The sequence below is a fragment of the Oncorhynchus nerka genome, linkage group LG18, assembly GCF_034236695.1.
Source record: "Oncorhynchus nerka isolate Pitt River linkage group LG18, Oner_Uvic_2.0, whole genome shotgun sequence".
NCBI classification, from domain to species: domain Eukaryota; kingdom Metazoa; phylum Chordata; class Actinopteri; order Salmoniformes; family Salmonidae; genus Oncorhynchus; species Oncorhynchus nerka.
Window position 1 is genome coordinate 52,211,867 of NC_088413.1, and position 23,648 is coordinate 52,235,514.

The window sequence follows — 23,648 nt, forward strand, 5'->3', positions numbered from 1 at the left end:
ACCTGTAACTTCCTCTTAGAGATGCTCCTCTGTCCTCCACTCGTTACCTGTATTAATGGCACCTGTTTGAACTTGTTATCAGTATTAAAGACACCTGTCCACAACCTCAAACAGTCACACTCCAAACTCCACTATGGCCAAGACCAAAGTACTATCAAAGGACACCAGAAACAAAATTGTAGACCTGCACCAGGCTGGGAAGACTGAATCTGCAATAGGTAAGCAGCTTGGTTTGAAGAAATCAACTGTGGGAGCAATTATTAGGAAATGGAAGACATACAAGACCACTGATAATCTCCCTCTATCTGGGGCTCCACACAAGATCTCACCCTGTGGGGTCAAAATGATCACAAGAACAGTGAGCAAAAATCCCAGAACCACACGGGGGGACCTAGTGAATGACCTGCAAAGAGCTGGGACCAAAGTAACAAAGCCTACCATCAGTAACACACTACGCCGTCAGGGACTCAAATCCTGCAGTGCCAGACGTGTCCCCCTGCTTAAGCCAGTACATGTCCAGGCCCGTCTGAAGTTTGCTAGAGAGCATTTGGATGATCCAGAAGAAGATTGGGAGAATGTCATATGGTCAGATGAAACCAAAATAGAACGTTTTGGTAAAAACTCAACTCGTCGTGTTTGGAGGACAAAGAATGCTGAGTTGCATCCAAAGAACACCATACCTACTGTGAAGCAGGGGGGTGGAAACATCATGCTTTGGGGCTGTTTTTCTGCAAAGGGACCAGGACGACTGATCTGTGTAAAGGAAAGAATGAATGGGGCCATGTATTGTGGGATTTTGAGTGAAAACCTCCTTCCATCAGCAAGGGCATTGGAGATGAAACGTGGCTGGGTCTTTCAGCATGACAATGATCCCAAACACACCTTCGTAAGAAGCATTTCAAGGTCCTGGAATGGCCTAGCCAGTTTCCAGATCTCAATCACATAGAAAATCTTGGGAGGGAGTTGAAAGTCCGTGTTGCCTAGCAACAGCCCCAAAACATCACAGCTCTAGAGATCTGCATGGAGGAATGGGCCAAAATACCAGCAACAGTGTGTGAAAACCTTGTGAAGACTTACAGAAAACGTTTGACCTCTGTCATTGCCAACAAAGGGTATATAACAAAGTATTGAGAAACTTTTGTTATTGACCAAATACTTATTTTCCACCATAATTTGCAAATAAATTCATAAAAAAATCCTGAAAATGTGATTTTCTGGATTTTTCCCCCTCATTTTGTCTGTCATAGTTGAAGTGTACCTATGATGAAAATTACAGGCCTCTCTCACCTTTTTAAGTGGGAGAAATTGCACAATTGGTGGCTGACTAAATACTTTTTTGCCCCACTGTATGTATGTATGTATGTATGTATGTATGTATGTATGTATGTATGTATGTATGTATGTATGTGTATATGTATGAATGTTTATGTATGCATATGTATATCTATGGGTATGTATGTGTATGTATATGGATATATCTATTTACAAAAAAAAAGATATGGGGGATTGGAAATGATGCAGACAATTACATTGATGGAAGCAACAATCTTTCCACAATATTAAGCAGCTGATCCACCCCTTAAAAAAAGGCCAAGTCCATATTATGGCAAGAACAGCTCAAATAAGCAAAGAGAAACGACAGTCCATCATTACATCAAGACATGAAGGTCAGTCAACGTGGAAAATTTCAAGAACTTTTCAAGTTTCTTCAAGTCCAGTCGCAAGTGCTATGATGAAACTGGCTCTCATGAAGACCACCACAGGAAAGGAAGACCCAGAGTTACCTCTGCTGCAGAGGATAAGTTAATTAGAGTTAACTGCACCTCAGATTGCAGCCCAAATAAATGCTTCCCTGAGTTCAAGTAACAGACACATCTCAACATCAACTGTTAAGAGGAGACTATGAGAATTAGGCCTTCATGGTCGAATTGCAGCAAAGAAACCACTATTAAAGGACACCAATAAAAAGAAGACTTGCTTGGGCCAAGAAACACAAGCAATGGACATTATACCGGTGGAAATCTGTCCTTTGGTCTGATGAGTAGGTGAATGGATGATTTCTGCATGTGTGGTTCCCACAGTGAAGCATGGAGGAGGTGTGATGGTGTGGGGGTGCTTTGAAGGTGACACTGTCAGTGATTTATTTAGAATTCAAGGCACACTTAACCAGCATGGCTACCACAGCATTCTGCAGTCATACGCCATCACATGTGGTTTGCGCTTTGTCGGACAATCATTTGTTTTTCAACAGGACAATGACTCAACACACCTCCAGGCTGTGTAAGGGCTATTTGACTAAGAATGAGAGTGATGAAGTGCTGCATCAGATGACCTGGCCTCCACAATCACCCGATCTCAAACCAATTGAAATGGTTTGTGATGAGTTGTACTGCAGAGCGAAGGAAAATCAGGCAACAAGTGCTCAGCGTATGTGGGAACTCCTTCAAGACTGCTGAAAAAGCATTGAAGGTGAAGCTGGTTAAGAGAATGTCAAGAGTGGGCAAAGCTGTCATCAAGGCAAAGGGTGGCTACATTGAAGAATCTAAAATCTATTTAGATTTGTTTAGCATTTTTATGATTATTACATGATTCCATGTGTTATTTTAGTTTTGATGTCTTCACTAATTGTCTTCATTATTCTTCAATGTAGAAAATAGTAAAAAAAAAAGAAAAGAAAAACCCTTGAATAAGTACTGTAGGTGCATCAAACATTTGACTGGTACTATATACATATATATACATTCATATGCACACAAAATATATATATATGGGAGATTGGAAATGATGCAGACCATTACATTGATAGAAGCCACAAACCATCTGCAATATTAAAGCTCATCTACACCCTAGAGTAAATGTTGTATTTTTTTTATTAGAATTTATCCGCTCACTTTACCATCTTTGCTTTGCATAGACGCAAGAAAAATTCACTTGCTTTTTGATTTGACGGCACATGACGCCGTTGGCGGGTTTGACTCTCACGGCCGTCTGTTTTCTCTCTTTCAATACCGTGCATTCTAATTCCAGTGTGAACACTCATTCACGCGCATTAAAAAAAACATTGTTTGATTTCACCTTTAAATTGTCAGCATAAACTATATATCGTCTCCAACGTTTATTGACAACATAAATACATTTGCACAATTGAGCACTTCTTTTCTCTCAAATACATTGTTACAGTTGTTGGTTAGCTAGCTAGCATATTTTAGCCACATTGAAATCCGTCAAAACAAGACAAGCTATCAAGAACGAGATGAAACTAGCAAAAACAAATCACTTACGATTCCCCACATAGCAGTTTCTGGTCATTGTTTGTATCTATCTGGGCATCCAGAATTTCAACAACTTATGGACTTCTGCCCTATTGGCTTTATGAAGCCTTTATAAGCTGCACATCATTTAAAGCTCGACCGAAGTGGTCAACAAAGACAAACCAGATAATTTCAAGTGTTTTCATATTACACACTCACGTGATCTTGTTTGAATATAAGATGTAAAACAAAATGGGGAAAAATGGAAGAAAAGAAGTGCACAGATGGAGTGACATCACTTCCATTATGGACTCCTTCCTCCTATAAGAGAGTGAGTTGGTGCCGACCACAGGGTAGAGGAACACTGTGGGGAAACGTCTTGACTGGACTGACCAGACGCACGGCACTTCTGGATTTACACACAGTCTAGAGGACTCTCGCTCCAGCCGACAAGGTTTGTAAGATTAAGTACTGTAAATGTATATGTCAAACATAGGCTCGTGTTTTTCCCTAGTGTAAGAACATTTATAAATATTGAAGAACTGCTTCTATAAATCACAATAACTTGTTAGTTCAGATTATATTTAGGGTAAACATCATTGAATTGCTGCCTCCTCTTATTTTAGAGCACATCTTACAAAAGAGAAGATGACTGTGTGAATGTTTATTTTGTCAGATTTTTCTTTTACTTTTGTCTGTTTTGTCATAAATCACTGCTGATGAGGATACTGGTATGTGAAACAATGATAACAGGATCATGTATAAGCCTATTAGCTGCTTGTATCATAATGCTTCGGAGAATTATTGAACAATCTTTTATCTCCCAAATGTTTCCATAACAAGATATATTGATCATCAAATCAAATTGTATTGTCACATGCACCGAATACAACAGGTGTAGACTTTATACCATGAAATGCTTCCCCAATCAATGCAGTTAAAAAGTAAGAAAAGATTAGCAAATACATTTTTTTAAAGGAAATAGTAACACAATAAAATAACAATAATGATGCTATATACAAGGAGTACCTGTACCGAGTGAATGTTCAGGGGTACAAAATAGTTGAGGTAATTGAGGTAATATGTACATGTAGGTCGGGGTAAGAGTGACAAGACAATTAGGATAGATAATAAACAGTGTAGCAGCAGCGTATGTGAAGCGTGTGAAAGTGTGTGTGTGTGTGGCGTCAACATGCATGTGTGTTTTGTATGCGTGAGCATATGTTGTGTGTGTGTGTGTCAGTGTGGTACAGTGAATTCAGAAAGTATTCATACCCCTTGACCTATTCTACATTTCGTTGTGTTATTGCCTGAATTCAAAATGGATTACACAGATCACCCATCTACTGTACACACCAACACCCCATAATGACAAAGCGAAAACATATTTTTAGACATTTTTGCAAATGTATTAAATTAAATACAGAAATATCGAATTTCGATAATTATTCACACCCCTGAGTCAATACTTTGTAGAAGCACCTTTGTCTTCTTGGTAAACACCTCCAGTTTAGATTTGGCCTTGTGTTTTAGGTTATTGTCCTGCTGAAAGGTGAATTCATCTCCCAGTGTGTAGGTGGAAAGCAGACGGAACCAGGTTTTTCTCTAGGATTTTTCCTGTGCTTAGCTCCATTCACCAGTCCTTAACGATTACAGGCATACACATAACATGATGCAGCCACCAATTAGGTTAGTATTGTGGATTAACTACAATGTTGTTGATCCATCCTCAGTTTTCTCCTATCACAGCCATTAAACTCTAACTGTTTTAAAGTCAACATTGGCCTCATGGTGAAATCCCTGATCGTTCCTTCCTCTCCGGCAACTGAGTTAGGGAGGACATCTGTATTTTTGTAGTGATTGGGTGTATTGATACATAGTTATTGACTTGACATTTCAGCTTTTAATTTGTATTAATTTGTAAAATGAAAAAAAAAAAATGTAAAACATAAATTCACTGTGACATTATAGGGTATTGTGTGTAGGTCAGTGACTAAACATCTCAATTGAATCCCTTTTAAATTCAGGCTGTAACAACAAAATGTCGAAAAAGTCAGTGGGTGTGAATACTTTCTGAAGGAATTGTGTGAGTGTGTGTGAGTAGAGAGAGTCCAGTGGCTGTGCACAGAGTCAGTGCAAAAAAAAGGGGATCAATGCAAATAGTCTGGGTAGCCTTTTGATTAACAGTTCAGCAGTCTTATGGTTTGGAGGTAGAAGCTGTTCAGGAGCCTTTTGGTCCCAGACTTGCCGTACGGTAGCAGAGAGAACAGTCTATGATGGCTGGAATCTTTGACAATTGTTAGGGCCTTCCTCTGTAGGGGGATGGACATTTTCCAACCATTATGTCGAAATTATTTTGAATATAATAATAACATTTATCAATCTGACTCCATTATTATGTGAATAAATACAACAGGCCCTGTGCGTCTCCGGAGGAATCTAGTCAAGGTAGCGAGCCTTACATCAACTGGCAGTATGACTATAATGAACATGTGCCTAAATTGCACCGTTATGCAATTATTAAGAGACTAGATACAAATACCTAATCCTGGAGACCAATGTTCTAGCAATCATTTATTGAGGCAAGCAGATCAGGGATGTCAAGGTAGTTCCCAAGCATGTGCTATGTGTACAGTGTATATAACAACTTCCAATAGATCTACTAAATTATAAATATATAGTCAATCAAATAATGACCCTGTAAAATGAGGAATGCATTTACCCAGTTCAACTAATATAATTTGTTAGTCACAAAATAAGTAACACTCAAACAATTACAGTGTACATGAGATACATTACAGATTAACACAGAGTAAATGACTGTCACCAATAGGCTTAGACTTAACGTGGTTACATGTGTTTAAAGTTCAGAATAATCGCTAAGAGAACAAACTGTGTGTGTGATACACACAGGAGCTTGGTAAGACGTTTTCAAAGTATTAAGAAAGTCACTGTCCTTTTAACCAAATTCAATACATCCTGACAAAATACACAGGCTTTTGAGCGGTTATTCAAATGACATAGGGTAGACTTTTCACTGCAGTTTATAGTCTAGACTAGAGTTTTGTACTCACTTGAAAACAATAACATTCTTCATTACATTATGTTGTTGTAGCCTAGGTAGGATGATTTCTTGTCCCTAAAAAACTTAAACAATAGGGTAGCTTTGGAGTGCACATATTCTAGGATACCTATGATTTTCTTTCACTGTGTAAATTGACTGGATATATTCACTGCAGTATTAAGCCTAACATTGAGCTTATTAAATATGGGCTAATATGCATAAGCTTCTAACTTAGGCTATAGGCTACATCCAGGGCCGGTCCTTGCCATTCTGCCACCCTAGGTGAGGCCAAAAAATGCAGCCCCTGCTAAATTAGAATAGTCCCAGTATCCAAACTGAAAAAGTTAGGTTCAATTTAGGTTTGGAATGAAAGGTGACAATGCCTATTTTCCGTACTGTATTTTTAAAATACATATTTTCCACAACGTTGAAATGGCTTCTTTCCAGATGTTGAAAAATACTTCTTTTCGGGAAGTTGAAATCAGGTTTATTTTCGGTTCTGAATGAAAGTTAAAAATACTTATTTTCCGGTTGTGAAAATATGTATTTTCCATACGTTGAAAATATGTATTTTCCAGATGTTGAATCAGGCAAATTTTTGGTTCTGAATCAAAGTTGAAAAAACATAATTTATAGATGTTTATGTTTGGGCCAAATCAAGGGTGGCCCAGACCCAACAAAATCTGAACCAAACATAGACGTCTATGATTGGTTCAGATTTGGTCCAGTCCGGAAGTTGAAATCAAGGTCGGTCTGGACCGCACCAAAAAAATATGTCCAAAAGGCGTCGCCATCTGTCCGCACTTACTGAGGTGTAGCCTACAGTGTTTCCTCAACATTTTATTTTAGAAATGCCCATCTATGTAGTAGGCCTACCTACTGTTTGTAAAAGATCAAAAAAAGATGTCCGGTCTGGACAGGACCAAAAAAAGATGTTGGCTCGTGCTTACTTGGTGTAGCCTACCATGTCCACACATGTACTTTTATGAATGCCCATCCATATGGTAGGCCCACCATTTGTGAAACAGGCCATTGCATTGGCTATATTAGTCCTGATTCCTATGACTAATCAATTTTTCTATTTAGGCTCTAATAAAATCATCTACCCAACTTTATCAGGAGTTATCATGAGCCTATTTGCAATGTGTTTACACAGCAGGAAATGTAGCAGTATTTTATTTTTGACAGATACAAACTTTGACAGATACAAACATGAAACCCCTGATTGTTACAATGGGGTGAAACTCCTGAAACAGTTGTGATTGTCCATCCCATATTGTGCATTTTACTTTACTGTCGTGTTTTTAGGATATATTGTTTGTTAAAAACATGACAGAACATTTTTTATTTGATTGGGCGCCATCAGAGAAACCTGTATGATGTAAAACGTGTCTTAGGTTAGGCTATTTGATCAGAGAAACCTGCAGGATGTAAAACGTGTCTTAGGTTAGGCTATTTGATCAGAGAAACCTGTATGATGTAAAACGTGTCTTAGGTTAGGCTATTTGATCAGAGAAACCTGTATGATGTAAAACGTGTCTTAGGTTAGGCTATTTGATCGGAGAAACCTGCAGGATGTAAAACGTGTCTTAGGTTAGGCTATTTGATCGGAGAAACCTGTATGATGTAAAACGTGTCTTAGGTTAGGCTATTTGATCAGAGAAACCTGCAGGATGTAAAACGTGTCTTAGGTTAGGCTATTTGATCAGAGAAACCTGTATGATGTAAAACGTGTCCTAGGTTAGGCTATTTGATCGGAGAAACCTGTATGATGTAAAACGTGTCTTAGGTTAGGCTATTTGATCAGAGAAACCTGCAGGATGTAAAACGTGTCTTAGGTCAGGCTATCTCAAATCAAATCAAATCAAATTTATTTATATAGCCCTTCGTACATCAGCTGATATCTCAAAGTGCTGTACAGAAACCCAGCCTAAAACCCCAAACAGCAAACAATGCAGGTGTAAAAGCACGGTGGCTAGGAAAAACTCCCTAGAAAGGCCAAAACCTAGGAAGAAACCTAGAGAGGAACCAGGCTATGTGGGGTGGCCAGTCCTCTTCTGGCTGTGCCGGGTAGAGATTATAACAGAACATGACCAAGATGTTTAAATGTTCATAAATGACCAGCATGGTCGAATAATAATAAGGCAGAACAGTTGAAACTGGAGCAGCAGCACAGTCAGGTGGACTGGGGACAGCAAGGAGTCATCATGTCAGGTAGTCCTGGGGCACGGTCCTAGGGCTCAGGTCCTCCGAGAGAGAGAAAGAAAGAGAGAATTAGAGAGAGCATATGTGGGGTGGCCAGTCCTCTTCTGGCTGTGCCGGGTGGAGATTATAACAGAACGTGGCCAAGATGTTCAAATGTTCATAAATGACCAGCATGGTTGAATAATAGTAAGGCAGAACAGTTGAAACTGGAGCAGCAGCATGGCCAGGTGGACTGGGGACAGCAAGGAGTCATCATGTCAGGTAGTCCTGGGACATGGTCCTAGGGCCCAGGCCAGTTTAAACTGGAGCAGCAGCATGGCCAGGTGGACTGGGGACAGCAAGGAGTCATCATGTCAGGTAGTCCTGGGGCATGGTCCTAGGGCTCAGGTCCTCCGAGAGAGAGAAAGAAAGAGAGAAGGAGAGAATTAGAGAACGCACACTTAGATTCACACAGGACACCGAATAGGACAGGAGAAGTACTCCAGATATAACAAACTGACCCTAGCCCCGACACATAAACTAATGCAGCATAAATACTGGAGGCTGAGACAGGAGGGGTCAGGAGACACTGTGGCCCCATCCGAGGACACCCCGGACAGGGCCAAACAGGAAGGATATAACCCCACCCACTTTGCCAAAGCACAGCCCCCACACCACTAGAGGGATATCTTCAACCACCAACTTACCATCCTGAGACAAGGCCGAGTATAGCCCACAAAGATCTCCGCCACGGCACAACCCAAGGGGGCGCCAACCCAGACAGGCCGACCACAACAGTGAATCAACCCACCCAGGTGACGCACCCCCAGGGACGGCATGAGAGAGCCCCAGTAAGCCAGTGACTCAGCCCCGTAACAGGGTAGAGGCAGAGAATCCCAGTGGAAAGAGGGAATCGGCCAGGCAGAGACAGCAAGGGCGGTTCGTTGCTCCAGAGCCTTTCCGTTCACCTTCCCACTCCTGGGCCAGACTACACTCAATCATATGACCCACTGAAGAGATGAGTCTTCAGTAAAGACTTAAAGGTTGAGACCGAGTTTGCGTCTCTGACATGGGTAGGCAGACCGTTCCATAAAAATGGAGCTCTATAGGAGAAAGCCCTGCCTCCAGCTGTTTGCTTAGAAATTCTAGGGACAATTAGGAGGCCTGCGTCTTGTGACCGTAGCGTACGTGTAGGTATGTACGGCAGGACCAAATCAGAGAGATAGGTAGGAGCAAGCCCATGTAATGCTTTGTAGGTTAGCAGTAAAACCTTGAAATCAGCCCTTGCTTTGACAGGAAGCCAGTGTAGAGAGGCTAGCACTGGAGTAATATGATCAAATTTTTGGTTCTAGTCAGGATTCTAGCAGCCGTATTCAGCACTAACTGAAGTTTATTTAGTGCTTTATCCGGGTAGCCGGAAAATAGAGCATTGCAGTAGTCTAACCTAGAAGTGACAAAAGCATGGATTAATTTTTCTGCATCATTTTTGGACAGAAAGTTTCTGATTTTTGCAATGTTACGTAGATGGAAAAAAAGCTGTCCTCGAAATGGTCTTGATATGTTCTTCAAAAGAGAGATCAGGGTCCAGAGTAACGCCGAGGTCCTTCACAGTTTTATTTGAGACGACTGTACAACCATTAAGATTAATTGTCAGATTCAACAGAAGATCTCTTTGTTTCTTGGGACCTAGAACAAGCATCTCTGTTTTGTCCGAGTTTAATAGTAGAAAGTTTGCAGCCATCCACTTCCTTATGTCTGAAACACATGCTTCTAGCGAGGGCAATTTTGGGGCTTCACCATGTTTCATTGAAATGTACAGCTGTGTGTCATCCGCATAGCAGTGAAAGTTTACATTATGTTTTCGAATAACATTCCCAAGAGGTAAAATATATAGTGAAAACAATAGTGGTCCTAAAACAGAACCTTGAGGAACACCGAAATTTACAGTTGATTTGTCAGAGGACAAACCATTCACAGAGACAAACTGATATCTTTCCGACAGATAAGATCTAAACCAGGCCAGAACATGTCCGTGTAGACCAATTTGGGTTTCCAATCTCTCCAAAAGAATATCTGATCAGAGAAACCTGTATGATGTAAAACGTGTCTTAGGTCAGGCTATCTGATCAGAGAAACCTGTATGATGTAAAACGTGTCTTAGGTTAGGCTATTTGATCAGAGAAACCTGCAGGATGTAAAACGTGTCTTAGGTTAGGCTATTTGATCAGAGAAACCTGTATGATGTAAAACGTGTCTTAGGTTAGGCTATTTGATCAGAGAAACCTGTATGATGTAAAACGTGTCTTAGGTTAGGCTATTTGATCAGAGAAACCTGTATGATGTAAAACGTGTCTTAGGTTAGGCTATTTGATCGGAGAAACCTGCAGGATGTAAAACGTGTCTTAGGTTAGGCTATTTGATCAGAGAAACCTGTATGATGTAAAACGTGTCTTAGGTCAGGCTATCTGATCAGAGAAACCTGTATGATGTAAAACGTGTCTTAGGTTAGGCTATTTGATCAGAGAAACCTGCAGGATGTAAAACGTGTCTTAGGTTAGGCTATTTGATCAGAGAAACCTGTATGATGTAAAACGTGTCTTAGGTTAGGCTATTTGATCAGAGAAACCTGCAGGATGTAAAACGTGTCTTAGGTTAGGCTATTTGATCAGAGAAACCTGCAGGATGTAAAACGTGTCTTAGGTTAGGCTATTTGATCAGAGAAACCTGTATGATGTAAAACGTGTCTTAGGTCAGGCTATCTGATCAGAGAAACCTGTATGATGTAAAACGTGTCTTAGGTTAGGCTATTTGATCAAAGAAACCTGTATGATGTAAAACGTGTCTTAGGTCAGGCTATTTGATCAGAGAAACCTGCAGGATGTAAAACGTGTCTTATGTTAGGCTATTTGATCGGAGAAACCTGCAGGATGTAAAAAAGTGTCCGTCTCATTACATTGTCATAAACCTTATCTACATTTTTTGGGGACGAAACGTTGCTGGAGTGCTACAGCGATGCATCTCTCCAGCAGCACCCTGGAGAGGCTCGCTGGGAATGGACAAGCAAAATGTTTGTTTTTTGCCTCAGCTTTTGACAAAGTGGGCACTGCTTATCACAGGGCGGCATCAACACTCACCTAAAAAGCCCTTATACCACTGGTTGAGAGAAATTGTCATTGTTTCGTGGGAAGAATTATCTGAGGTTTTATGTGTTGTTGTTGGAGGTGTCTTGATCAGTTTAGCTCAGAAAATGACGCCCTCGTCAATCTGCCGCCACAGTGGCTGCCTAATCCTGCCTAATGAGCAGGTCGGCTGTGGCTACATCTCCAGCCTGTCTGTCTTTATTGTTCTCTCCACTGCCACGGCTATTTCTTTTAAATCTTGTAGAGTCCCAGGAAAAGCCAGACTACAAAAGCTTGATGGACACTTATTTCGACTTGTTTCCTTTGGCCTACTACTAGCCTATTGGAGGAGAGATGCACACTTGCGTTTGCTTTCTGAATGTAAAATAGGCTACTGCATTGAGGAATCACAACAGACACCCTGGTTGGCTCAGCGACGTCCGGGTTTGGCCGGTGTAGGCCGTCATTATAAATAGGAATTTGTTCTTAACTGACATGCCTAGTTAAATAAAGATTCAATTAAAAATGCATTTAAAAAAATCTCACCAAAGAAAGCATCCGAGCGAATGAAACAGAGCCCCTTTGTCTCAGTATGTGCAGCATATCTGATGCTGTCTGGTCAGAAAGAGTATGACATGGTTGCCGCCCATAGTACTGAATGCATGGGAAGCCAGTGAGCATTTGGCCTCCGTACATGAGATATATATATATATATACACAGTTGAAGTCGGAAGTTTGCATACATCTTAGCCAAATACATTTAAACTCAGTTTTTCACAATTCTTGACATTTAATCCTAGTAAGAATTCCCTGTTTTAGGTCAGATAGGATTACCACTTGATTTTAAGAACGTGAAATGTCAGAATAATAGCATGGAGAATGATTTATCTCAGCTTTTATTTATTTCATCACCTTCCAAGTGGGTCAGAAGTTTACATACACTCAAATAGTATTTGGTAGTATTGCCTTTAAATTGTTTAACTTGGGTCAAATGTTTCAGGTTGCCTTCCACAAGCTTCCCACAACAAATTGGGTGAGTTTTGGCCCATTCCTCCTGACAGAGCTGATGTAACTGAGTCAGGTTTGCAGGCCTCCTTGCTCGCACATGCTTTTTCAGTTCTGCCCACAAATCTTCTATAGCAGGGGTGTCAAAGTCAAATGGACGGAGGGCCAAATAAAAAAATCAGCTACAAACGAGGCATGGATAACTTTTTCAATCATTCATTGAAAAATTTTTAAATGACGCATATAGTCTAGTGAAAAAGCTGAACCTACTGAAAACCTAACAAATATATTACAATATGATCAGATAAATAAAGCAATATTTTCTTATGGCTCTGTCAGTAATCTTTAATTTTCAACAGACACAAAGACAAATTTCCTTTATATAAATATCCCCATAACATGAACATTAAATGAAAGAAACCGGTATTCAAGGCACCATCAGTAGACTATATTTTCTATTTTAGCAAAAGTGGGCTAAATTTACTTCAAAGAAAAAAACAATAATAGCAATTTTCTATCATCCACTCAACTGAAATATTTTTAAAATATAATTGGATTGAAATACAAAAAAATAAAGTGCAAAAATCTATTAATCAAAAAACAACACTTTGTTTAAGGAGAAGTAACATGCAGTGAAAACAAATATTAAATTTTAACTTTTAAACTTGAACTGAGTAAAAACTCTAAATATGTGATTGCACAGTAATGTTCACTTGTTTGAGGTTGAGGGTGATACTTGGTGGTGTCCCATCTTTTCCACAAGTTCATCAATGTTCGGGGAAAGGCTCTGAGCTGAAGAAATCCTCAGAATTGAGTGGAGGTGTTCAGCAGTAAGTCGACTTCTGTGTGATGTTTTGTTCAGGTTCATCAAAGAAAACAGTTGTTCACACAGGTATGTGCTACCAAACATAGACAACGTTTGAGCAGCCTGGATGCGCAGCTGGGGCATTGTGCCGGGAGGAACCTGCAGGCGAACTCCGCAGCACCCACTTTTGCATATTTTGCCCTCAGTGCATCATTGCATTGGAGGTCAATCAACTCCATTTGGAGGTTTGGTGGTGAGCTTTCCACGTCAACAGCAAATGGGTTACCGAGCAGTTCCAACCTGCTTTTTTGTGCTATCAAAGTCAGCAAATCGAAGCGTCGAAAGTCAGCGGCAAGCATACCTATTTTATCAGCCAACTGTGTGCTCGGGAACGCACTGGTAGAGAGCTTCTCTTTCATGGTCTGGCAGCTGGGAAAGTGGCTCAAATTTTCTTTCCGCATCTGCGTCTCCACAGAGTCAGTTTGGTTTTAAATGCCTTCACTGTACTGTACATATCAGAGATGACACGATCCCGACCCTGCAGCTGCAAGTTTATTGCATTCAGATGACTCGTAATGTCACACAGAAAAGCCATTTCACACAGAAACATTTCGTCTCGGAGTTGTGTTGTGTCTTTCCTTTGCTGTCCAGAACAGACAAATCTCCTCAGGAAGCTAAACATCTTTGAAGCACCTTTCCTGGCTTAGCCATCGCACCTCTGTGTGATAAGGCAAATCACCATGCTCCGTTTCTAACTCCGTCAGAAATGCCTTGAACTGGCGGTGATTCAAACCTTTGGCTCTGATAAAGTTAACTGTGCGGCGTGATGATGCTCATTACATGCTCCATTTTCAAGGCTTTACCGCTACAACGCTTCCTGGTGTATGATACAATGATAAGCTGTCAGCTCACCTGTCGCGTTTTCCTCTTGCATCTTTTCCCGTATCTTCGCCACCAGTCCGCTCCTGTGTCCACACATCGCAGGTGCTCCGTCGGTTGTCAAACCCACGAGTTTTCCCAAGGCAGCTCCATCTCATTTACACATCTTGACACCTCTTCATACAAATCATGCCCGTAATCTGCCATGCATAGGGCGTAAAGCCAAAAACTCCTCTGTCACGCTTAGGTTGGAGTCCACTCCGCGGATGAAAATTGACAACTGGGCAATGTCAGAAATGTCGGTGCTCTCATCCACAGCCAAGGAATATGCAATAAAATCTTTTCCCTTTTTCACAAGCTGCTCTTTTAGATTGATGGACAACTGGTCTACTCTCTCGGCAATGGTGTTTCTGCTCAGACTCACATTTAAAAAGAGTTGCCTTTTTTCTGGGCCGGGTTTGGCGTCACAAACTTTAATCATGCAGTTTTTTGATGAAATCCCCCCTCCGTAAATGGTTCGGGCTGATTTAGCGATCTCTTCTGCCAAAATAAAACTGGCCTTGACAGCAGCCTGGCCTTGTGATTTGGCTTTTGAACAGAGCCTGTCGAGATTTGAGGCCTCGTTTTTAATTCCTCTGCCTTTTGTAGCCTTTGTTCCATGTCCATATTCTTGTTTTTTGTCACGTGTTTCGTTTCATAATGTCGTCTCAGATTATACTCTTTCAGTACCGCCACACTTTCTCACACAGAAGACACACAGGTTTTCCAGCTACCTTCTTGAACATATACTCCGACTCCCACCTTGTTTGAAACCCCGGTTCTCAGTATCCACCTTCCGTTTTGCCATTTTTGATGGGTATCTGAAAGTTAATTTTACTGTGATGCTGACGACTGCTGTGCCAATAAATATTGAAACAGCAGCCTACTGCTCGGTGCGTCACCTTTGCATTGTGGGAAATGTAGTATTGGTGCGTGTAAAAGATCTGCGGGCTGCCGGCTTGCTGCGGGCCGGTTCTAATAATAAATCAAGATCATCCCAGGGGCCGTAAAAAACCTTCTTGCGGGCCGGATGTGGCCCGCGGGCCTTGACTCTGACATATGTGTTCTATAGGATTGAGGTCAGGGCTTTGTGATGGCCACTCCAATACCTTGACTTTGTTGTCCTTAAGCCATTTTAAAACAACTTTGGAAGTATGCTTGGGGTCATTGTCCATTTGGAAGACCCATTTGCGACCAAGCTTTACTTCCTGACTGGTGTCTTTAGATGTTGCTTCAATATATTCACATAATTTCCCTACCTCATGATGCCATCAATTTTGAGAAGTGCACCAGTCCCTCCTGCAGCAAAGCACCCCCACAACATGATGCTGCTACACCCGTGCTTCACGGTTGGGATGGTGTTCTTCAGTTTGCTAGCCTCCCCCTTTTTCCTCCAAACATAACGATGGTCATTATGGCCAAACAGTTATATTTTTGTTTCATCAGATCAGAGGACAATTCTCCAAAAAGTATGATCTTTGTCCCCATGTGCAGTTGCAAACCGTAGTCTGACTTTTCTATGGTGGTTTTGGAGCAGTGGCTTCTTCCTTGATGAGCGGCCTTTCAGGTTAAGTCGAAATATGACTCGTTTTACTGTGGATATAGATACTTTTGTACCTGTTTCCTCCAGCATCTTCACAAGGTCCTTTGCTGTTGTTCTGGGATTGATTTGCACTTTTCGCACCAAAGTATGTTAATCTCTAGGAGACAGAACGAGTCTCCGTCTGAGTGGTGTGACGGCTGCGTGGTCCCATGGTGTTTATACTTGCGTACTAGTGTTTGTACAGATGAACGTGGTACATTCAGGCATTTGGAAATTGCTCCCAAGGATGAACCAGACTTGTGAAGGTCTACAATTTATTTTCTGATCTCTTGGCTGATTTCTTTTGATTTTCCCATGAGGTCAAGCAAAGAGTCACTGAGTTTGAAGGTAGGCTTTGAAATACATCCACAGGTACATCTACAATTGACTCAAATTATGTCAATTAGCCTATCAGAGGCTTCTAAAGCCATGACATCATTTTCTGGAACTTTCCAAGCTGTTTAAAGGCACAGTCAACTTAGTGTATGTAAACTTCTGACCCACTGGAATTGTGGGTCAGAGTGGAGTGAACTAATAAACACTTAGGCTTCTACCTTCAGTTTATACATCTTATTCACATTTTACAGACACAATCTATTTTACTAGTTATATTTTGTGTATTTTTAGTCCATCCTCAATTTCTGATGTCCATCCAGTTTGAGTTCTGTTTGTAACTGTGCTAATTCACAACATTTCTGAACCTATATACATCTTACAGACCCCGTATGTTTTACATTGGTTATCTTGTTATTAGTCTCACCCTTCAGCTCCATTCAACCCCTCCCATCTATCTCTTAACACCATCAATTTTGGATTTCTATTTGCCATATATTTTTCAACTGTGCTGTGATGCTTCACAAAAGTACTGAACCTTTCTATTCTCATAGCTTCTACAGATTGTACATTCAAAATTAACATTTTTGCTAAAATAATTATTATATTATTGATTGATTGACTATGGCTTTTCAAATCACCCAGTATTGCTATCTGCAGCGTTAGTTCTAGGCAAATGTTGCAATTCTTCAGCCATTCCTGGACCTGTGACCAAAAACGAGCTACACATGGACAATAGCAAAATAAATTATTTAATGACTCTGCCTCCTCACAGCAAAATCTGATTGTATCCCCATATATATAACATTCTATTGGTTGCAAGAATTTTGTATAGTAATTTAAATAGAAAAAATTGAAGTTTTGAATCCGGTGTTGTTTTGCGTATCAATTCATAAACCATGTGCCATGGAATGTGTTCATCGAAAATCTCTTCCCAACTATTTTGCTATTTATGGAACAGCTGTCAATTTTTTGGTCCTTAAATGAAATTGGTATATGTTTTTATCTATCACACTTTTCTTTAACCATTTATGTTCTTTAATGCTCTTAATGCTCTTTAACCCGGATGTTCTAGCTGTGTCTGAATCCTGGCTTAGGAAGACCACCAAAAATTCTGAACAACTTTTTCAGACAAAATAGAATGGCCAAAGGGGGCGGTGTTGTAATCTACTGCAAAGATAGCCTGCATAGTTCTGTCCTACTATCCAGGTCTGTACCCAAACAATTTGAACTTCTACTTTTAAAAATCCACCTCTCTAAAAACAAGTCTCTCACCGTTGCCGGCTGCTATAGACCACCCTCTGCCCCCAGCTGTGCTATGGACACCATATGTGATCTGATTGCCCCCCATCTATCTTCAGAGCTCGTGCTGCTAGGAGACCTAAACTGGAACATGCTTAACACCCCAGCCATCCTACAATCTAAACTTGATGCCCTCAATCTCACATAAATGATCAATGAACCTACCAGGTACCACACCAAAGCCATAAACACGGGCACCCTCAAAGATATCATCCTAACCAACTTGCCCTCTAAATACACCTATGCTGTTTTCAACCAAGATCTCAGTGATCACTGCCTCATTGCCTGCATCCGTAATGGGTCTGTGGTCAAACGACCTCCACTCCTAACTGTCAAACGCTCCCTGAAACACTTCAGCGAGCAGGCCTTTCTAATCGACCTGGCCGGGGTATCCTGGAAGGATATTGATCTCATCCCGTCAGTAGAGGATGCCTGGTTATTTAAAAAAAAAAAGCCTTCCTCACCATCTTAAATAAGCATGCCACATTCAAGAAATTTAGAACCAGGAACAGATATAGCCCTTGGTTCTCTCCAGACCTGACTGCCCTTAACCAACACAAAAACATCCTATGGCGATCTGCATTAGCATCGAACCGCCCCCGTGATATGCAACTTTTCAGGGAATCTAGAAACCAATATACACAGGCAGTTAGAAAAGCCACGGCTAGCTTTTTCAAGCAGAAATTTACTTCCTGCAACACAAACTCAAAAAGGTTCTGGGACACTGTAAAGTCCATGGAGAATAAGAACACCTCCTCCCAGCTGCCCACTGCACTGAGGATAGGAAACACTGTCACCAATGGCCATGCTTTCCACCTGGCTACCCCTACCCCGGTCAACAGCACTGTACCCCCCACAGCAACTCGCCCAAGCCTTCCCCATTTCTCCTTCTCCCAAATCCATTCAGCTGATGTTCTGAAAGAGCTGCAAAATCTGGACCCCTACAAATCGGCCGGGCGAGACAATCTGGACCCTTTCTAAAATGATCTGCCAAAATTGTTGCAACCCCTATTACTAGCCTGTTCAACCTATCTTTCGTGTCATCTGAGATTCCCAAAGATTGGAAAGCAGCTGCGGCCATCCCCCTCTTCAAAGGGGGACACACTCTTGTCCCAAACTGCTACAGACCTATATCTATCCTACCCTGCCTTTCTAAGGTCTTCGAAAGCCAAGTCAACAAACAGATTACCGACCATTTCGAATCCCACCATACTTTCTCCGCTACGCAATCTGGTTTCAGAGCTGGTCATGGGTGCACCTCAGCCACGAACAAGGTCCTAAACGATATCTTAACCGCCATCGATAAGAAACAATACTATGCAGCCGTATTCATTGACCTGGCCAAGGCTTTCGACTCTGTCAATCACCACATCCTCATCGGCAGACTCGATAGCCTTGGTTTCTCAAATGATTGCCTGGTTCACCAACTACTTCTCTGATAGTGTTCAGTGTGTCAAATCGGAGGTCCTGTTGTCCGGGCCTCTGGCGGTCTCTATGGGGGAGCCACAGGGTTCATTTCTTGGGCCGACTCTCTTCTCTGTATACATCAATGATGTCACTCTTGCTGCTGGTGAGTCTGATACACCTCTACACAGGCGACACCATTCTGTATACATCTGGCCCTTCTTTGGACACTATGTTAACAACCCTCCAGACGAGCTTCAATGCCATACAACTCTCCTTCCGTGGCCTCCAATTGCTCTTAAATACAAGTAAAACTAAATACATGCTCTTCAACCGATCGCTGCCTGCACCTGCCCGTCCGTCCAACATCACTACTCTGGACGGTTCTGACTTAGAATTTGTGGACAACTACAAATACCTAGGTGTCTGGTTAGACTGTAAACTCTCCTTGCAGACTCACATCAAACATCTCCAATCCAAAGTGAAATCTAGAATTGGCTTCCTATTTCACAACAAAGCATCCTTCACTCATGATGCCAAACATACCCTTGTAAAACTGACCATCCTACCGATCCTCGACTTCGGCGATGTCATTTACAAAATAGCCTCCAATACCCTACTCAATAAATTGGATGCAGTCTATCACAGTGCCATCCGTTTTGTCACCAAAGCGCCATATACTACCCACCAATGCGACCTTTACGCTCTCGTTGGCTGGCCCTCGCTTCATACTCGTCGCCAAACCCACTGGCTCCAGGTCATCTACAAGACCCTGCTAGGTAAAGTCCCCCCTTATCTCAGCTCGCTGGTCACCATAGCAGCACCCACCTGTAGCACGCACTACAGCAGGTATATCTCTCTGGTCACCCCCAAAACCAATTCTTCCTTTGGCCGCCTCTCCTTCCAGTTCTCTGCTGCCAATGACTGGAACGAATTACAAAAATCTCTGAAACTGGAAACACTTATCTCCCTCACTAGCTTTAAGCACCAGCTGTCAGAGCAGCTCACAGATTACTGCACCTGTACATAGCCCATCTATAATTTAGCCCAAACAACTACCTCTCCCCCTACTGTATTTATTTATTTTTGCTCCTTTGCACCCCATTATTTCTCTCTACTTTGCACATTCTTCCACTGCAAATCTACCATTTCAGTGTTTTACTTGCTATATTGTATTTACTTCGCCACCATGGCCTTTTTTTGCCTTTACCTCCCTTATCTCACCTCATTTGCTCACATTGTATATAGACTTATTTTTCTATTGTATTATTGACTGTATGTTTGTTTTACTCCATGTGTAACTCTGTGTTGTTGTATGTGTCGAACTGCTTAGCTTTGTCTTGGCCAGGTCGCAATTGTAAATGAGAACTTGTTCTCAACTTGCCTACCTGTTTAAATAAAGGTGAAATAAATAACATTTAAAAAAATGCGGGCCGACATACAAGTTCCTTACTTTTTCCCCTTCTACTTGCCTCTTCCATTTTTGTGGTAATGCTGCAATTAATTGGTTGTAATTTTGGGTAGAGCAGACAATTCCATATGTCTGTGTTAGCTGCATGTGTGACATAACTCCACCAGTCTTGTTAATGTTATCATTCACTAAAATTATACCTTTTTTAAAAATGTCTATCCATTTGTATATTTAACAACAAAATGTGTTGTATTATTTGTTCCGTCTTTTCAGGTGGATTAAACTGAAATGTTAACCAACTTTCTAAGGTGTGTTTAAAAAATAACGATATTTTGGAGATTATTGTCTTTTCAAACAACTGAAAGTGAGCAGGTGTAATCTGAATAAAGGGTAAAAGGGCATTCCTACCAATTTACTAGAGAACCAGTTTGGATTTAAGTATAACTTTTGTATGACTGATGCGTTTAGTGAGAGGTCTAATGCTTTAATATTTAATCATTTCTGCCCTCCGAATTCATATTCCTTATATAAATATGACATTTTAATTTTGTCTGGCTTGCCGTTCCAAATAAAATTTAATATTTTTGGTTCATATAATTTAAAAAAACAGGTCATTAGGTGTAGGAAAAACCATAAGCAAATAGGTCAACTGTGATGCCAAGTTCCATGTGTAAATAGCCCCTCCGCTTCCCTTCATTGAATGGTGCGCAGTTGTTTCATAATTCCCAATGCGTTCAAAAGAAAGCAGACTGAAAAGCCCTGTAAGGATTGACCATGATTCCACAGCCAAAGTTCTATGGTTTTCATTCTTTGCCGAAGGACCGGAGAATCCGGAATGGCTTCGTCGGTCCCAATGTTTGAACCAGTAAGGCAAAGTTGGTATGCAACGACCGGGGGTGGTGAGTATAACCAGAGTTACTGGAATATAATGACCTCTGGTATAATTGACCTAATAACATTAGATAACGTTATTGCTGGTTATGTAGGTAGACATATTTTGATAAAGCAAGGCAAGCTAGCTAACGTTTTAGCTAACTTTAGCATTACAATTGAGGTCATAGCGCATACAAATTTGTGTATTGTCTAGATACTGCTGGTTATGTCACGTTATCATTTGATAATGCTAGTGAGGCAGGCTAGCTAGCTAGCTAATGTTAGCCTACAAGTTGGATTTGCAAGTTATTTCGTTGCTCATGCAAGTGTATTCTGTATGGTCTAGGCCAAAACTAAATAATGGATTCAGTTATGGTAGTAGCGAACTCATGTCTGAGTCTAAATAATACAGTAAACTAGGATCAACAACCCGTAGCGGCGTCACCGGCCGGAATCTAATCCAATCTGGAGTACAGGAAACTGCGGCTAATAATAATAGTCGGAATGGAGCAAATGGGATGGTATCAAACACCTGGAAACCATGTTTTTGGATGTATTTGATACCATTCCACTTACTTCGCTCCTGTCATTATCATGAGCCCGTTCTCCCCAATTGAGGAGCCACCAACCTTCTGTGATCTGGAGCTACAATCAGTCTACATCTGTAAAGCATAGAATTAGGGGTTTCCACTAGTTACCACAGCCTCAAAGTCTTACATGGCCTCTATTGTAAAAATTCATGAAAACAAAAATATACTTTTTAAGGTTAGCAGTGTGGTTAAGGTTAGATTTAAAATCACATTTTAAGAAGATATATTTTAGAAATAGGTGTGGTTTATGGGGCGGCAGGTAGCCTAGTGGTTGGAGCGTTGGGCCAGTAACCCGAAAGGTTGCTGGATTGAATCCCTGAGCTGACAAGGTACAAATCTGCTTCTGCCCCTGAACAAGGCAGTTAACCCACTGTTCCCTGGTAGACCTTCATTGTAAATAAGAATTTGTTCTTAACTGACTTGCCTAGTTAAATATAGGTACAAAAAAAATCACTTTGTTGCTGTCGTAACTAGTGACGACCTAGAATTAGCTTGACTCAAATTACTGCCCTGATGACACAGATGGCTACATCAACAATGTGTGTTATGTGAAAAGTTGTATTGAAAAAACACCTGGTTTGATAATCTAGTAGGTTAATTACCCAGCTAAGCAGATACAAGTAATATAGTCATTTTGGTTGTGAAGTGCATTGTTGAAAAGCTTTGTCCTTTCTTTTCAACAAAATGCCATTTACTACTTGGCTGTCTATTGTATCACCCTGTCACAGCCCCTCCCAGTCAACACCACCTCATAATATGAGGAAGTGCATTGTTTATAAGGATTGCCTGCTGCAGTTGTTTGGGAGATATTCAGTTTGCAGCTGAACATGCAACAAGGGGACCCTCAGCATCACGCAGACATGCCCTCACTTTGAGCATTGCTATAAATGGAACAGGAAGGACACTTGAATCAGGTTGGTGATGTTTGACCTGGTCATAGTTTGTCCCAATTCACCTTCTGATCGCTATGTTTACCATTCTCACTTCACATATCATGAGAACGGAAGTGAAATAGAAAGGTGAATGCAGCAATCGGGTTGGTTCCACCATGTTAATCATAACCACCATTGATAACGTAAGCAGTGCACTGTGTGTGTGTGTGTGTGTGTGTGTGTGTGTGTGTGTGTGTGTGTGTTTGTGTGTGACAAACCAGTATCTTTGATGAGGGGCCAGGAGTTACTCTGCCATGCCCATCAAGGGGGCACTGGCAAAGTCCTTACCTCCAGCCTCACCTCCTGCCTGCTCACCAACGGTCGTTGATGGGGAGACCAGAATTAGGTATGTTTAGGCTGTGACCTGTTCAAACATCAACGTAGTACATGTTTGTTTGTCAGATATCACCTATCCTAACTGCCATTGGTAATAGAACAGGGCCTGTGTATGTGTTTACAGATACATCTATGGAGACAGATCTTCAAGACTTGCAAGATGATGTGATGAAGTTCAGACCGACAGACAGGCTTGATATTGATGTCTCTGGATGGAGAGAGACCTGGCATGCAACACATCCACAATATGGGACTGAAGGGGATTACTAAAAATACAGTACAGCAGAAATGTCCAGCATTTGCAACACCCTTTTCGTTATGTGTCACTGATGAACTTTTCCTCAACTCTGCCTATTTCTACAGATGGAGAAAACTACAGATGCTTTTGCCAAATGCCAGACCTGTTCAAACATCAACATAGTACCTGTTTGTGTGTCAGATATTACCCATCCTAACTGCCATTGGTAATAGAACAGTGACTATGTGTGTATGTGTTCTCAGAAAAATAAAAAGAGCCAGCACAGAGACTTGCAAGATGA

At 41.2% G+C, this 23,648-nt stretch overlaps 1 long non-coding RNA gene across 3 annotated transcripts; it reads left to right on the forward strand.

The window, feature by feature from the left end:
- Positions 1-3,615: 3,615 nt before the first annotated feature.
- On the forward strand, positions 3,616-23,634 carry LOC115146613 (uncharacterized). Of its 3 annotated transcripts, none has more exons than XR_010459564.1 (3): positions 3,616-3,705; positions 21,198-23,119; positions 23,234-23,634. It is a non-coding gene; the product is annotated as an uncharacterized LOC115146613 (long non-coding RNA). The 3 variants fall into 3 exon arrangements; XR_003866179.2 differs by lacking the exon at positions 3,616-3,705 and having other exon boundaries at positions 20,987-21,277; positions 22,570-23,119; XR_010459563.1 differs by lacking the exon at positions 3,616-3,705 and having other exon boundaries at positions 20,982-23,119.
- The last annotated feature ends 14 nt before the right edge of the window (positions 23,635-23,648 follow it).